The 12,012-nt window shown below is 41.1% G+C and overlaps 1 protein-coding gene across 3 annotated transcripts in view; it reads left to right on the top strand.

The window, feature by feature from the left end:
- Shld2 (shieldin complex subunit 2) overlaps positions 1–12,012 on the top strand; it is a 79,158-nt gene that overhangs the window by 2,083 nt on the left and 65,063 nt on the right. The window lies entirely within an intron of this gene.

The raw sequence follows: 12,012 nt of genomic DNA, 5'->3' as shown, positions 1-12,012 counted from the left end.
TAGAAATAAGTTTTTCAGTTGCGTGTTTCCAGTGTGTCAGTGTCTTCACAGTGACTCTCAGCTGTCTGTAACTCCAGCGCTTGGGCGGTTGAAGCAGAATTGCCTTGAATTTGAGGCTATCCTGGGCTACATAGTGAATTCCAGGATAGTCAGCAAGACACTGTCTTAAGAGGGGAGAAAGCAAACAAACAAAATAACAACTCTGAGAATCTAATAATGTCACTGTTTTTATTAAAAGCTTTTTAAAAGATGTTTTAATGTTACATGCAGTTTACATAAACTTTAAATACTATATATTGATAGGTTTTGAGGAATAAGAGTGAATGGGTATGTTTTTGATAACATGCCTTTGATCTCGGACACAGGCAGGCTTATTTCTGATTTGGAGAGAAACCTGGTGTACATAGTAAGAACCTGTCCTCCCCCAAAAGAATGAACTTCTACAAGTCCACCTCTTTAACCCCCGTTTAGTATGTAGGTGGAGTTTTCCTTTCACCCTAACGGAGGTATTGTAACTCTTTACTTGACAGGAGGGACCAAGGCTCAGGGGCACAAATAAATTGTTGATGTTTATCTATCTAATAAGTTGGCTATGATTCAAAAAATTTGACTCCAAAATTCTGTAAATTTTGCCTATTCAAAAAATGTATATTTGCTTTGTTTAGAATTACATTTGACTGCTTTGTAAAATATATGAATAATGACCAAATTCCAGTTTAATTATTCATAGTAATTTCCATTTCAAAAAGAGACCAAAATTTAACTTGAAAGGAATTGTCGTCTTTGATGGCATCCACCAAAGACAAATTGGTTTCCTGGCCTGTGGCTGACAGGGCCTTCTCTTGCTGTTTTACAGTCTTGCCCGCTCTTCATCTAGAGTGCTCTTTTGTGCTTTCAAGTCCGTGAGGAAGATTTTAGAAGAATGTTAGAAGTAGACATAGCAAACACACGGGCAGAGATCGCTGGATGGATTATTTAGATAGAAAGGGTTGGATACGTTTCTGTTCTGTGCATTTCATCTAACTGGAGTCATTCAGTATCTGATCCTTAGAGGTTTTCAAAGTGTATTAGTGTAGCCACTTCATTGCCTGACTGCTCCTCCTCTCTCTCCTTTTACGATCTGTCACTGTTCTATGCCCACAACCGTCACATTTTTAAAGTTCACTGGTTACAGATAGTCCTTTGTTTATTTTGAACAATTAGGAATAGTATTGTTCTGAACGTTCTTATACAGGATTTTCTGTAGAAATAATTTCCGTTCTCTTGGGTGTTTACCTGGGAAGGGAATTGCTAGGTTGTGTGGTCAGTTTGTGTTTACCCTTTGGGGAAACTGTCAAATCATTTTCCATATTGACCGCACTGTTTTAATTTCCACTGTCCCTGTAAATGGATTCCAGTTTCTCTCCTCACCAGTGTTTCTGTCTTTTTGATTATAGCATCTAGTGGTGTTAAGTTGAACCATTGGTCTCTTTTTGGAGTCTAATAGTCAATAATGTGGAGATTGAGCATCTTGCTGTGTTCTTTTTGGGGGAGGAGTTCAAGACATATTTTCCTGTGTTACAGCCCTGGCTGTCCTAGGACAGTTCTGAAAAGTTATATGAGAATGTAACCATGAAATTTGGTAGAATAGCAGAACTGGTGCCTCAGTGGTGAGCATATTTCAAACCCTGAGCACTTTGGTATCAGGAAAAGAATAAAGGATAGAATAAAGATATAAAGAATAGAATAAAGTGTGTTTTGGTTTTATAGATTTGTACACACCTGACTTTAGTGTTTTTGTAGAATTACCTTTTAAAGCACCAGTCTGTGATTTCAAAATAAAATTTGTAGTAAACTATTAAAAAGTAAAGTCTATACTTTGAGTTTCCTTTAATTGTGTGTTTGTCCATCCATGTGCACTCTGCTTTAGCTTCCCAAGTGCTGAGATTGCAGTCTTGCACCCTCATTTTAAGTTTGTACTTGTTTAGGTAGCAAGTATTTTATCTTACTGTTTTGTGAGATCTGATCTCCCTGTGTAGTCCTTGCTGACCCTGAGTTAGATCTGTAGCATAGGCTAACCTCAAACCTGAGACCGTTTTGTTTCTGCCTACCAAGTATGGGTTTGGAGGCATGTGCCACCTTGTTTGTCTTTAAATTCTTCTAAATGTTTTTGTGACAGGGTCCTAAGTAACTTGTGCTGACCTCAAATTCATACATAGCTTACTCTGGCCTGCACTCCTAACCCTCTGGTCTCTGCTTCTTAAGTCATGGGATTACTGGCATGCACCATCAACCATACTTATGCCTTTGATGTATTTTAAATGGAATTAAAAAAAAACCCACTAAAATTGCATCTGCCCTGGTGCATATGTGGAGGTCAGAGGCCAACTTGCTGGTACTGGTTCTCTTCTTCGTCATGTGGATCCTGGGAATTGACCTCATAGCATGAGGACCTGCTGACTACTTGACAATTGGTTTTTAACTTGATTGTTAATGTAAACAAGCAATTCTTTACTGTATGTTAATGATCTCATATGGGTAAACCATACCGAACTGACTTCTTATTTTGGTAGATACTTTAGTATGAAGTTCTTAGAATTTCTCTATATAAGATCCTGTCATCTTCAGAAAGAGTTATGTTGGGGTTGGAGAGATGTCTTAGTGGTTAAGGTCACTTGCTACCCTTCCAGAGGGCCCTGGTTCAATTCTCAGCATGACACCCACTTGGTGGTTCATAACTTTCTGTAACTCTAGCCCTAAGGGATCTACTGCCCTCTTTGGTCAATCACTGGCATTGCACACATATGGTGCACAGACATATATGCAGGCAGAACATACACATAAAATAAAAATAAATATCTTAAGAGAAGTTAGAAATTTATTTTAAAAAGCTCTATTTTATTTCAACTTGATATCCTCACCTTAGTTCATAATTTATTTTATATAGACACAAATGAACATAAGTTTTAGATGTAAGGATTTCTGTTCTCCACATAAGTACACTAAACATTTTATTTTCTAATTATTAAAATGATAATAATACACACAGTCTAGCAGACATTGACTATTATTTAATGCATGGTGAGAAATCTTAAGGCTGATTATACCCCTGCCCCTAGAAATCTTAATCATAGTAATTATAGCTAAACTTTAATAAGTCATTGTATTTCAGCAATCTGCTATATATTCTCTTTTCCTTGTCATTGCTCTTTTGCCTTCCCTCCTGAAGGAAAAAATGAAATAAAAGGAGGACATGACTACTCCTAAAGCATGCAGATTTTTATTGTAGATATAGGAGAGAAAGCAGACAACGGGAAGAGTTACACTGAGCATGGCCAGCAGACTAAACTGGACCATGAGAGGAGAGATGAGGGGGTGGCAAGAGAGGAGCCACCAACCAAGAAAGGTGGCCCAGGCTAAGAGGCCATGAGACTAGCATAGCCAAAATAGCTGGATTATACAGGGATCAGATGGTAGGGGTGAGGGGAGAAGCAGAAATCCAGCCCCCTGGAGGGAGCAGTTTAGGGTAACTGGTGGGATCAAAAGTGCTGGGAGGAGCCACAAGTACTGAGTGATGCTGGGAGGGCTGGCCAGAGTCCTCTTTGATGTATTAATAGGCACCTCAGTTAGACATATGTCCTGGGTTTCCAAGACCTAACATTCCAGCCTTTTGTTGTTGATAAAAGGACAATGTAAACTCTTATATAACTTCTTCCTGCTTAAACTGGGGTATCTTGGGGTCCAGGAAGGCTGGTATGTTATACAAAGCCAGCAAAGGGGAGAGGAATGTAGGCTGGGGGACATTTGCTTTGCTCACTGCCCAGATTCTGTGGGACTACATGAGGCTAGTGAAGTGTAGGCTGCTTTAGAGCCATCTGGGATGTAGGTGCCAAGGAACACCAGGGCTGGCCCATTGCAGGCAGTTTTGGAGCTATCTGCAGTTGATTGGAAATCTGTTGGGACAGAATCAAACTAGAAGGTAAGTTTAGTTTAGGAGAAAATTTTTGTCTTGATTTGACAAATTTTTGAAACTTCCAGTGTCTTACTATATTAATAACCACTTCAGCCATTTCTTTTCTGTTTCTGAAACACATGTACTCTCCTCTCTTTCCTTTTTCTTCCTGGTATATTTGTGAAAACTCATGAAAAGGAGGACTATGGAGACCTGATACAGACGTCAGTGATAGTTGATTTTTAAAAAAGTTGTGATTATCACATGGTACATAAAAATCCTAATAATGTTAAGTGGTAGTGTCTTGCTTTTTATAGCCTGAACTGTCCTTAATCTCCTAGACTAGCCTTGACCTACAACATGTTGACATTTCATCATTCTATTACTTGGGAGGCTGAGGCAGGAGACTTGTCATTTTGGGACTGGCCTATAAGCTGGGGAGTACCATTCTTTTAGAGGTGGTTCAGAGGTTAAGAGGATGTGCTGCTCTTGCAGGTAATATGGGTTTAGTTCCCAGCACCCACATGGTAGCCCACAACCACCTATAGTTCAGTTCCTAGGATCCAGTGCCAGTTTTTGGCCTCTGTTGGTAGCTTTCACATGGTGCTCAGTAACTGCAGGTGTACACACACATACACATGAATTTAAAAAAAAAAAACCAGGCAGTGGTGGTGCACACCTTTAGTCACAGCACTTGGGAGGCAGAGGCAGTGAATCTGAGTTTGAGGCCAGCCTGATCTACAAAGAGAGAGTTCAAAGACAGCTGGGGCTACACAGAGGAAACTCTGTCTTAAAAAAAATCTTTTAAAATGTTAGGTTGAAACACACACAATAAATAAATGTAAGAAAAATATTTTAAGGTTATTTCTCTCCCAAGCAGAGTCAGCTGCCTTCCTGTGTTTTCCAATAAATCTCTTGTGTGAGGTTTGTTGTGAGGTGTGGTGTGACTTTGTGATATTCCTGGGCTCCCGACTACCAGGATATTGTGCCCCCCAGAGCTGTAACACAATCAGATTTCTTGTCACTGAGGTCTGGAGCAAGCAGGTGGGAAGCAGCTAATTTTAAACTACAAGCCAGCACTCTCTGTGCGGCCTATGGACAGAGTGAGGAACAGCAGCCTCCTATTCTGCATGCAGGCAAGGCTGTATGGTAAAAAGAAGTTTCATGGGTATTAAGCTCAGCAACATCCCACCTCTACCCTGCAGCGTCTCAGCAGTGATATCAGCGACAGAGATAGGATGTGTAGAATCCAGCTCTGGGCCCCAAGGCTGTGCTCAGAAGAAAGAGCAGTGGCACTGAAGAAGGAGTTTTTATTTAACTTGGGGGAGGGGTGCATTGAGAGGGAGGGAAACTGTAGGTGGAGTTTTCCTGTCTGGACTGCCTAGTCCTAAATAAACATGCAGAAACTCACATTAATTACAAATGCTCAGTTGATAGCTCAGGCTTACTACTAATTAGCTCTTACAACTTAAATTAGCCCATTTCTATTAATCTACATTCTACCACATAGATTGTGGCTTTACCTGTCCTCCAGCATGTCCTGATCTACTTTGACACAACTGGCAGAAAAATACAAAGAATTTGGAAAAAACTTGTAGGTCTGTTACATCAATTTCAGGAAGGCATTTGGTAGCATTTGGAGAAAAGGACTTTGGGAAACAACGAGGTTCTACAGGTACCCAGAGAAAATCATAAGAATACTAGAACATGCCTATAAAAGACACCTTTGCTTTAGTCAAAGTTTAGAGAATTAAGTGATCAATTTAAGACAATTGTAGGACTATTGCAGGGATGTGTGGTGTAGGAGGTCCTTCTGTATTTGTGTTGCTTTCATTGGTTGAATAAGGAAACTGCCTTGGCCTTTTGATAGGGCAGAACTTAGATAGGCGGGGAAAAGAGAACTGAATGCTGGGAGAAAGAAGGCAGGTGGAGAGAGCTGCCATGGAGCCTCCAGGTCAGACATGCTGAATCTTTCCCTGTAGTCCACGACTTCGTGGTGAGCACAGATTAATAGAAATGGGTTAGATCAAGATGTGAGAGTTGGCCAAGAAGAGGCTAGATATAATGGGCCAGGTAGTAATTTAATTAATACAATTTCTATGTGGTTATTTCAGGGATTAAGCCAGCTGGGTGGCAGGATGTAGCCCACTCCTTCTACAACAGATGTGTCCTCTCACCACTACTTTTTAATATATTCCTGGGATTAATAATAGCAGCAGCCCTGGAGGATGAGGGGATAGGTGTGCATTAGGTGGTGTGTGAATCAATAACTTGTGTTTTGCCGACGATATACACTACTTGCTGAAAGTCCAAATGAGCTGCAGGCTGTGGTAAATAGAGGGTGGAAGCCAGTGAAAACCTTGGCATGAAAGAAACATGGAGAAGACTGAGATACAACACATGGGAAGGACACACAAGGATTTTAATATTGTAATAAAGAATCAGAACCTCAAGCAGACAGTCAACTTTGTCTATCCTGGAGGGAAGCTCAGTTCAAAGGAGGGAACTATTTCAGATGTCAAGAGTTAAATACGGTTAGCGAGGGCTGCATTCCAGGCACTAGAAAGGTTTGTGAGCAAGAGACATACGACAGCAACAAAATTACAAGTGTGTGAGATGGTTGTCTTGAACTGCCTTCTTTACAACTCTGAACCTTGACAATGAAACGCTCCTCAGAACAGTGGCTGAATATGTTTTAGAGGGCATGTCTCAGGAGGATTCTAGGCACCACATGAGGAGATGGGCTGTGCAATGATGACATTGAGAAACCTCGCCATCTATAGAAGGAAGTATAAACGACAGGACACGGCAATGGTGCTTGAGATACCTCAGCTGTGTTATGAGAATGAGTGATGGCAGACACCCGATTATAACCCTGCTTGGAGAAGTGCATGGGGCAACACGATGAGAAAGGTCCAAAGAATGCTGGAGAGACAGCATAAAGGGAGACTGGAACCTTGGGTATGACACTAACACAAGCATCTAGGACTGCCCAGAATAGGAACAATTGGAGAATCACCATAAATGGACTGCCCATGCATGTTTAAGCGTTGCTAGGGCATAAATGAGTAGATGATTGTAACAGGAGGAGTGGGCTACTTGTTGTTCTGACTTCCCACTAGCTTACACCTGAAATAATCACACAGAAACTGTATTAATTAAAACACGCTTGTCCATTAGCTCTAGCCTCCTATTGGCTAACTCTCACATCTTGATTAACCCATTTCTATTAAATCTGTGTTGACCACGAGGTCGTGGCTTACTGGGAAAGATTTAGCATGTCTGACCTAGCATCTCCATGGCGGCTCTCTCCCCTGCTTCCTTCCTCCCAGAATTCATTTCTGTCTTCTCCACCTACCTAAGTTCTGCCCTATCAGGTCAAAGCAGTTTCTTTATTAATTAACCAATGAAAGCAACACACAGACAGAAGGACCTCCTACACCAGATGATGATGATGACATTCTGCCACGTGGATCGTGGGTTTACCTGTCCTTCAGCCTATCCTCCCTCTCCAGCTGGCTGACAACCTTCCTCTACAACTCGCTCTCTCCACCCTTCCCTCCCAGCATTCTCCTTGTCAGGTTGTCTTGCCCAGTCTCTTTCTGCCCTGCTACCAGTTAGTCAGCTTTATTATTAATAACTAGCACAATTCACAGCAGAAAAAGGCTGTGAATGGAGGGAGATAAATAGAATGCTGTGGAATTAAGAAAACAGAAAAAAATTAAAATTTAGGTCAATTTAATGTTGTTTTGTTATTTGAATAGTAAGAAAGAAAGCTAAGTTAAAAGTGCATATCTGTTAAGCAGTTAAAAGTAGACATAAGTGAAAAATATACTAGCAAAGTAAAAAGTAATTTTCATTAATCATGGGATGCTTCTGGTGGAAATTGACTTTTATTTATTATTATTTTTTGGGGGGCATTGAGACAGTGTTTTTCTGTGTAGCACTTGCTGTCCTGGAACTCACTCTGTAGACCCGACTGGCTTTGAATTCAGAGAGATCTGCTTTCTTCTGCCTTCCAAGGGCTGGGATTAAAGCCATGAGTTACCACCACCCAAGAAACAGACTTTACCTTGAAGCCATAGATGTGAGCATAATTGCACTTGCTCCTCGGGAGCAATTAGAGTCCTCTAAAGGCAGAGAAGATACAGGCCAGGCACACTGATGTACAGAGTCGACTGAATGAGCAGGGGTCTGACTTCAGAACTGGACGGTATGGAGGGAGCAGGTATTCGCTGATAGGTTGTTTGGCCTATCCAAATAAAAACTTAAAATCAAGCCATAAACTAAATAACTGTTGCCTATCAAGAAGCCTGGAGATGGGACTTTTCACTGTAGGTACAAAAGGTCAGTTATAACGCAGTTACTGAAGCACTCTTTTTTTTTTTCTGTTTTATGTTCAGATAGTGATAATTTTCCTGACGGTTATAAGATAGCTATCTCAGTTGCAGGGGTCACAGACAGACACAGCTAAGTACTAAGAAGGGAACAGCAGCTCCTACCCTTTATTAGTGCAGATACCTCTTTCCAAAGGCTACCGTCCTTCTTCAGCTCTCGTAGGCCCTAGTAGCTGGGTCTAAGTTACATGTCCATGTCCTGGCTGTGAGGAAGGCTTAGAAATCTCCCATCTTAGGTACAGGCAGGCTTTGCCAGCAAGGAGGAAGTATGGAGGAAGTAATTACTTGAAAGGCAACTTTCCCAGTTTGCTTTGTCTTACTGTGATAGAAATCATGACCAAAAATAACTTGAAGAGGGAAGGCTTTGTTTGATGTATGTGTCCCATCACAGTCTCCCACAGAGGGAAACCGAGGCACGGATGCTGATGTTTGATGTACATGTCCCATCACAGTCTCCCACAGAGGGAAACCGAGGCACAGATGCTGATGTTTGATGTACATGTCCCATCACAGTCTCCCACAGGGAAACCGAGGCACGGATGCTGATTGCTCTCTTGTTTTTTGTACTTTGTTCAGTTTTCTTTCTTTTCTGTTTTGTTTTTGTTTCTTGCGGCAGTGTCTGTCTATTATGTAGCTCTGGATGTTCTTGAACTTTCTGTATACACCAGGCTGGCCTGAAACTGACAGAGGTCCACTGCCTCCGTCTTCAGAGTGCTGGGGTTAAAGGTGTGTGCCACCACTGTTGTCCAGCTTCCCTACTTATACAGGCTCAGGGATGATAGTGCCCACAGTGGACTGGACCTCACAACACCAGTCATTAAAAAGAAAATGCCCACAGTCTGGCCCACAGGCCAATATGATAGAAACATTTTCTCAGTTGAAGTTCCTCTTCCCAGATAACCTTGGCTTATGGCAAGTTGAAAAAAAAAAAAACAAAAAACAACAACTAGCCAGCATAGTGTTTTCCATATTTGCCACAGAGAATAACTGTCTTGCTGTTTGTTATCCCATTGTGATAATATATTTCTTCTTTATCTATCTATCTATCTATCTATCTATCTATCTATCTATCTATCTATCTAAAGACCTCAATATTAATCTGACCACATTGAACCTGATAGAAGAGAAAATGGGAAGTAGTCTATAAGACATGGGCACAGGAGAGCACTTCCTAGGTAGAACCCTAGTAGCACAGACAATAAGAGCAACAATGAATAAATGGGACCTCCTGAAACTGAGACGCTTCTGTAAAGCAAAGGATGCTGTCATTAAGACAAAAAGGCAACCTACTGATTGGGAGAAGATCTTCACCAACCCCTCATCAGACAAAGGTCTAATCTCCAAAATATACAAAGAACTCAAGAAACTGGACACTAAAACTCTAATTAACCCAATTAAAAAATGGGGTACTGAACTAAACAGAATTCTCAACAGAAAAAGTTCGAATGGCCATAAGACACTTAAGGTCATGCTCAACCTCCTTAGCGATCAGGGAAATGCAAATCAAAACAACTTTGAGATACCATCTTACACCTGTCAGAATAGCTAAAATCAAAAACACCAATGATAGCCTATGCTGGAGAGGATGTGGAGTGAGGGGAACACTCATCCATTGTTGGTGGGAATGCAAACTTGTGCAGCCACTGTGGAAATCAGTGTGGCGGTTTCTCAGGAAACTGGGAGTCAACCTCCCTCAGGACCCAGCAATTCCACTCTTGGGAATATACCCAAGAGATGCCCAATCATACTACTAAAGCATTTGTTCAACTACGTTCATAACAGCACTATTTGTAATAGCCAGAACCTGGAAGCCACCTAGGTGCCCCTCAATAGAAGAATGGTTAAAGAAGATATGGAACATATGCACATTGGAATTTTACTCAGCGGTAAAAAACAATGACATCTTGAATTTTGCATGCAAATGGATGGAAATAGAAAACACTTTAGTGAGTGAGGTAACCCAGACCCAAAAAGAGGAATTTGGTATGTACTCACTCATAAGTGGATTCTAGCCATAATTAAAGGACATTGAGCCTATAATTAGTGATCCTAGCGAAGCTAAATAAGAAAGTGAACCCAATCCTCCTGGATATTGGAAGTAGACAAGATTGCCAGGCAAAACTTGGGTGCACAGGGGTGTGGGGGGAGTGGATGTAAGGGGAGATGGGTAGAGAGAAGGGAGAAGGGGAGGATTCAGGAGAGCTTGGGGGGAATGGGATGGGTGGGATGGAGGCAGAGTGGATATGGGAGCAGGGAAGTAAATATCTTAATTAAGGGAACCATTTTAGGGTTCGCAAGAGACTTGTCTCTAGAGGGGTTCCCAAGTCCAAGGAGAGGTCCCCAGATTGTTCCTTGGGCTGCAGAGGAGAGGGTGCCTGAACTGGCTTTGTCCCATAGCCACACTGATGAATATCTTGTCTATCTATCTATCTATTTAATTTTTGGTTGTGAGCCTAGCCTTTAATGGCTGAGCCATCCCTCCAGGCCAATAATGTATTTTTCTAGACTACAGTGGAATGGAGGGGTACTTTTGGAGTGTGATTTTGGAATTATGATGCTTATGATTGGTTTGATGTTTTTTTCAACACCAAAATCTGAAAATTCTGGTCTTCTTTGAAATCTTATATACTGATGATCATTTTAAGACAATGCTTTCAGTTTTTGAATAACAGCTTATAAACAATCTCATCGTGGTCTGGTGTTTATTGTGTTGTTAGATAGGAGGATAGAACAGAAAATCATCTTCAACTTGTGGGGTTTGTAATCAAAATTAAGTGCTGAAATGATCTTGACAGATTTGTTAATAATGTTGCCATCAGTGACGTCTTGCCACTAGTGTAGGGCATAGACTGATGTGAGATAATGCTTGTACACTGTAAAGATTTGTCATTCATATTGGTTTAATAAAACATTGATTGGCCAGTAGCCAGGCAGGAAGTATAGGCAGGGCGAGGAGACTAAGAAAATTCTGGGAAGAGGAAGAGCAGAGACATAGTCACAAGCCAGACACAGAGGAAATGAGAGGAGAATGCCTTACTGAGAAAAGGTACCAAACCTTGTGGCCAAAATAGATAAGAATTACGGGTTAATTTAAATTGTAAGAGCTAGTTAGTAATAAGTCTGAGCTAATAGGCCAAACAGTTTATAATTATTATAAGCCTCTATGTGTTTATTTGGGCCTGAACAGCTGCAGGACCAGGTGGGACAAAAACTTATGGCTATGATAGACAAGTAGTTTAAAACAAGGAGAGTGCTGATTTGGCCTTCATGCTGTTAAAGCCACTGCTTTTGTCCAGAGCAGAAATGGCAGACTCTAGATTGTTTAAGAGTGATACTTTATCATAAGCATAACTTAGAATAACACTACTTTAAAGATACTTAAGGAAGTGCAGGGGATGGGAGGAGTGTCATAGGCCTTTAATCTCAGTTTTTGGGAGGAAGTGGCAGACTGATCTCTGAGTTTGAGGAGTATGAGGCCAGCCTGATCTATAGATTGAGTTCCAGGACAGCTAGGGTTACACAGAGAAACCCTGTCTTGAAAACAAAACAGCAACAACAACAACATCAACAGCAACAAAAAACCCCAAAAAAGATACACGAGGAGAGTAGAGGTACCTTTTAAAATATTTACTCACCACAATTTTCTCTCAGTGTAATTGTCTTCTTGGAGAGCCCTTGAAAGTG

Source organism: Myodes glareolus, chromosome 5, assembly GCF_982192425.1.
Source record: "Myodes glareolus chromosome 5, mMyoGla1.1, whole genome shotgun sequence".
In the NCBI taxonomy this organism is placed as follows: domain Eukaryota; kingdom Metazoa; phylum Chordata; class Mammalia; order Rodentia; family Cricetidae; genus Myodes; species Myodes glareolus.
Note: the sequence above shows the minus strand (reverse complement) of the source record. Positions and strands in the feature narration are given on the sequence as shown.